The sequence below is a fragment of the Diadema antillarum genome, unplaced genomic scaffold (genome assembly GCF_040938485.1).
Source record: "Diadema antillarum isolate AM-2024a unplaced genomic scaffold, OU_Dant_1.0 seq00000821_RagTag, whole genome shotgun sequence".
Taxonomy (NCBI): Eukaryota; Metazoa; Echinodermata; class Echinoidea; order Diadematoida; family Diadematidae; genus Diadema; species Diadema antillarum.
The window spans coordinates 731,031-737,102 of record NW_027271698.1 but is presented as its reverse complement, the minus strand read 5'-3'; the positions used below and the strand labels follow the sequence as shown (position 1 = coordinate 737,102).

General features: G+C 40.1%; 1 pseudogene; it reads left to right on the top strand.

Moving 5' to 3' along the window:
- The first annotated feature begins 1,249 nt into the window (after positions 1 to 1,249).
- Positions 1,250 to 6,072, top strand: part of LOC139739920 (transient receptor potential cation channel subfamily M member 3-like) — a 28,212-nt pseudogene continuing 23,389 nt past the window's right edge.

Genomic DNA, 6,072 nt, shown 5'->3' with positions numbered 1-6,072 from the left:
TGGTGCTAAAGGCTTATTTTTTTTTCAACATAAAATAGCAATAAGTAAGAAATCCTTTCCAATGAGAGACACAGAGCCAGGGCGGGAAAAATTAAACCTTAAGCGGGAGAACGGGAGATTTTGCAAAAATGGGTTTTCGGCGGGAGATCTCCCGTCGAAAACGGGAGAGTTGGAGTCTCTGGTGATGTGATTGACCGTTTATTAGTCAAGTATGTATTCTGCTGGCTGCATGCATCGGAAGATGTAACTGCGACCAGCCCTAATTCCCAACGCTCCCACACTCACACAGTATAACTGTGTGCAAGGAGCGCCCCGGGGTTACGGAGGATGTAAAACGTAACTTATCATATTCATACACTATGCAGACCATCGAGATCTAGCTAATGTTAAGTCCCTGAATTAACATATACCTTTGGACCAAAATGAAGTCCAGACCTCGTGTCCCCACCCAGTGCTCCCCAGGAAGGCGCAGGCGCAGTCGGCCATGTAGGGGTTTGGTTTTTGATAGTCTGACCAGACGCCGTGCGAAGCACACCTGCAGTGACTGGGCAGCCTGGGCTGTGTATCTAGTTAGGTTTTTTAATACTGAGTAGTGCACGATGGGTCTCCTGTCACTAAATCACTGACAGTGAACCTAAGTGCAATTAACTGAAGGATATGTAGAGTCTCTGTGTTACAACAACAGATGGCGTATTATCAATTGTGCTACCAGTAGAAATTTTAGGACTCCAGCTGTGCAAATATCTTCACATCCCTCCCATGCACATCAACTTCAAGAACCTCTTCAGTGTTGAGTAGACCCTATATTATTACAAAAATAGCCACAGGCAGGCATCAGAAACCCAAACGATTGTCCCTGTAAGTCCATGTATAATTGCGACCATTATTCACAAATGGAGTGCCCTGGGGTTAGTCCTTGTAGAGTGTCTATGTTCTAGTTGATTATGTAGAAAGAAAATTCGATTTATAGGCCTATCCTCACTCAAACAAAACCATATTCTATCCCAGCAACCCTTGCCATCTATAGGTATCCTTAAGTTGGTATAGAAATTTTGTGTGCATGGAGCCGCAAACCAGTCATTTCTATTCTTTCATCAACACCTCCATACAAAATGGCTCATGATTTTAGTGCTCTCCACCCCCCCCCCACTTGATCGATGATCAGTCTCACTCTAAATCCTTTCTTGATCTTCACAGATTCTAAATTCCAGATTTGAAGAACAATGTAGCCGATTGTATTGCAGTCATGATGACTTTAGCGGATACCTACCCCGACGCGGAGTCAGTGTGCATTCAGCGCAGCATTCACGGGACCAACCGGTCTTCACTGAGAAGACATGATTCCGAAACAGACGGCGGACCAAGCAGCTCAAGCTACCAGACCCTGAGGAAAAGATCCCTGAATCTCAACCGCAAAGATAGCTCCTGGGGTCATGTATCGGCTGTCTCCAAGGCAACACATTTTGTTGTTGATATGATGGTATGTCAAACTCCAAAGCATAATACAGTAAATATACCTTGGTATGACAATTTAGGCCACAACAATATGATTGTTTGCTCTTGTACTTTCACCCTCTGTTTTCAGATCAATTGTATGCCATTCTATGTCAACTTTTGAGGATATTAGAAACATATTTGGTTGAGCTTTTATTCTGAGACACACTAGCTCAAGAAGAAGTGGTTTGTAGTTCAAGTCAACTGAATATCTTCTCATCCAGGCTGTTGTATCAGCTTTTTTTTTTTTTTTGACATCCATAGGCACTTAGATTGCCAGCAATTCCCCTCTTCTTATTTTGTTGTTCTCCAGCAGGATTCCAGACGGTCTTCTTGGGCAACCAACAACTTGAAAAAGAAGGAATGCATCAGATATGTGTGTAATCCCAAGGCACCAAAGGAGTAAGCTCAATGATTAGTATGGTCAAATTTCAGTGGTAAAGCCACTACTGGGCGATCTCTGATAACATGAAGATGGGCTCATGAGAAACAAACAAACAAACAAACAAACAAACAAACAAACAAACAAACAAACAAACCAAAACAACAACAACAAAAGCACAAATACTGTTTAAGGTAAAACATATTTATCATGTTTAATTTCCAAAATGAGGTGCAAATTCTCTTGAAAGAATAATAATGAAGAATGAAGAAATGTTGAACAAAAACCAGGCACATGAAACAGTGTGTGCCTTGTGTTTTCCTATAACTTGCACTGTAATACATGCAAGTGCTCAGAAAATGTGTTATCTTTTTTTTTAATCAATTTGACTTGTACCTACACAAGTTGTGAAAAAGTTGTGTCCTTTAACCCATTGAGGACAGACTGATTTCGCTTTAACACGCATTTCCCATAGCCACCTGCCCGAGTATACTTGGGACTCGTCCTCAACGGGTTAAAAATACAATGGGTTGTCCAGAGCAATTGTGCATTGTGAAAAGGAGGTCTTGTAGGAAACACAGAATGTCAACATTCCTTGCTAAAACATATTGCATTTAATCACAGTGATTAATGTATATTACTAAGTATTTGTTTTGTTTTGTTTTTGTTTCATTTATTTCACTTTAAGAAATAAGCAATTTTTGTTGTTTTTGTTTTTCATATTTTATTGTCTTTGTTTCATTCATTTCTTGTTTTTGTTAATCTTTTGTTTTTGTGTGTTCTTTTATTTCTTTATTTTATTTTTCATGTTTATGATACCTATTTCCATTTGTTGTATCTATTTCCATTTGTTTTTGTTTTTTTTCTAGATGCTGCTGTGGTCGCCTCCCCAGCCAGCACTGCAGTTATGCAGATCTGGGACCAGCAGGTGCAGGGGTAGCACAGCCTGCCTGGGATGCTGGGAGAGACACCAGGGAGTACCCAACGGATGCCAATGGGCAGCTCTACTTCAGGGAGACCAGCTCTCATCCAAGGATGGTCAAGGTGAAAATTAGTATGAAAACTGATGATTAGGATTATAATGGTGATGATGAGAATGATAATGGTAGTGATGAGGCTGTCGATGATAATGGTGATGATGAGGATGCTAATGGTTATGGTGAGGTTGCTAATGGTGATGGTGAGGATGCTAATGGTGGTGATGGTGATGATGAGGGTGATAATGGTGATGAGGATGATAATGGTGATGATGTGGATGTCAATAATGCTGATGGTGAGGATGCTAATGGTGATGATGAGGATGATAATGGTGATGTGGATGATAATGGTGATGAGGATAATGGGATAATGGGATGATGATGATAATGTTGATGATGAGGATGATAGTGGGGATGATGATAATGATGTTGATGGTGATGGTGAGGATGGGGATAATGGGATAATGATAATGAGGATAATGGGATGATGACAATGATAATGGTGATGATGAGGATGATAATTGGGATAGTGAGGATGATAGTGATGTGATGAGGATTATTGAAATGAATTGAATCATTTGGTTTACATGACTGATAAGGAAGCAATTGATTCTTGTCATCAAGCAACCTAAGGACTGACAGCTTGGAGTCCCCAGTGGAGAACCAGGCAAGGAAAATAAGAGGCCTTGCCTAGAGGCACAGCTGCAGCAGCCAGGGGACTAGAACCAGGCAGGGACCTTGTGATCTTATGCGTTAGGCCACAGCACATATTGTGATGATGGTGATGATAGTGAGAAATTTGCTGTTGATTTATGAATCAGTGATGCTGCTGAAATTAATAATGGTGATTGTCATCGTAAATATGAGTCACATTTTTTTAGTTTGATGACACTGAAAGTAGATGTTGATGATGTCGATTACCATCTGGAAGTCATTTACTGTATGTTGATAATCTTTATGTTGAAAATAGTGAGGAGGAGGTGAGAAAGATTTAGATGGTTGGAAGTTTGCAACTATGTTATAGATTAGCTTACTTCTCCATAATGAAAGTGTCAGACAAAAAAATCTATGAATAATTGCTATTTCTTGTTATTGAATTTGCCCAACACTGCATGTTACAGAATATATAAGCAGCACAGGTTTAGAAGTGCACTGCTTTGTCATTTCAGAAACTCTCACCTTCTCTAAAGCACAGAAAAATACGTTATCAGCATTCTGACAACCTCTCTCAATGTGGCAACCAGTTGTTCCTGTCTTATATACTAAATTCCAGCCACTAGATGACCTTTCAAAACCGAATCTTTGTTTTGTACATGATCATAATTTCCATGCCACCAAGAAGACATTAATGTTTCCAGAAAGTGGTCCATTTCTTTAACTGTGACGTGTCCATTTTTCTACAGTATGTCCGTGTGTCTGATAACACAGACCCCAAAACAGTCATCGATATCCTCACCAAGTACTGGAAGATGAAGGTTCCGCAGTTGGTCATCTCAGTGAGGGGCGGGAAGAAGAACTTCAAACTTAACAGCCAAGATCAGGCAACATTCAACAGGGGTCTTATAAAGGTAGGCCTACTGTACTGACTTGCAACAGTTCTGTTCAAACTTTAAATATAACCCTCAACATGCCATGTTTGAGATGAGAGGCATATACTAGGGTGCCAAGTTTATGTGCAGTCATACCTGTCCATAGAGACCACCAAAGGGAGATAAAAAAGGTGACCGCGATTGACAGATGGCTGCTATAAATGGGATCTTTAATGTGGCTTCTCTCTTGGGGAGAATTTTTCTCTTTATTGGCGGTATGGCAGATGGCTGCTATAGACAGGTGGCAGCTAAGGCAGGCTTGACTGCATTTAATTCACAAATACCAGATTGCCATTGTCATGTCTGCCATCCATTACTGTAGAAGTGGATATTTTTTTGCGACTAATTTTTTTGCGCTTCGCAGGGTCAGAAGAGTTGCACGTGTTTTTAATTCCGCGGAATCAAGACATCCCGCACAGGAACATATGGCAAGCAAAAATATTTGTGTGCTCTTTTTTTTTTTTTTTGGCGCAAGTTTCTGGTTTCGCGAAATGTGTGATAATTTCCACTTTACAGTATTGCAAGGTGTTAAATTTGCTGTTTTACTGGGAGTCTGCAGATTGCATCATAGACATGAAAAGATTATGTAGGGAGAAATTCATCGTTTATCTGAGGCTGATGATCAGCTATTCATCTTCTGCCTGTTTTGACTCTTCGAACAGTTATTTCCAGTTTATATGAGTTAGCTCAAATTTGCATTGTGGGTACATGTTTCCTCCTTTGTCTTCAGGAATTACCAATACATGACCTGTAGGTTCATTCAAGAGTTATAGCTTTTATGCCAAAATTTGAGTAAAACATTTCCATCATGACTTACAAACAAAACAGGTTGATTATAATTTGGTAACTAAATTACTTTCTCATGTTTTTCAAATTTTTTCTTATCTTCATACTGAAATGAATTTTGTTTTTAAATACATGCTTTGAAATTGTACTCATGTGATTTGAATAGAATACATACGATGTAGGAGTGCATTTTACCACTAACTTGTGAAATATTTGGACTTTGTTTCACATAGGCTACAAGAACCATAGCAGTCTGGCTGATAAGCGGAGGTACAAACGTGGGAGTGACCCAGGCAGTCGGAAACGCCATCCGAGAGGCCCGTGCCATGTCCAAAATATCAAAGGAAGCTTTTCCCAAGGTTTCGCTGATTGGAATCCCTCCGTGGGCCTACGTGGCTGGCACTGACCGACTCATCAATGAACCAAATGAGGTCAGTTTTTGGCCCATTGGTCAAAATAATTCCTTAACAAGTGATTTTTCTCTCCCATTTTGCTAGATTTTGTATTCTGTACTTGGTGGCCACAGCAAACCTGTGTGCCTGAAACATAGTGCATCTTGGTATCTTGGCCATTTCTATCTGATTGAAGTCTTAACTCTTTTCTTCAAAGCTTGGTCTTCTCTCTGTAGTGTAGATGCACTGACATGTTGTTCACAACATTGCACTACAACCTACATGTACTTGGTTTCTTGATTATGCTGTGACTGCTGTAGCAAATTTTTTTTCCACAGTTTAGAAAATTGAGTTGGCATCCTTGGCAATCACAGTCTGTCACATTTGCCCATCCCGTTCCCCCCATTTTCTCACGTTCATCCTGTTTTATCCATGGTGGTCTGAAACTTGAT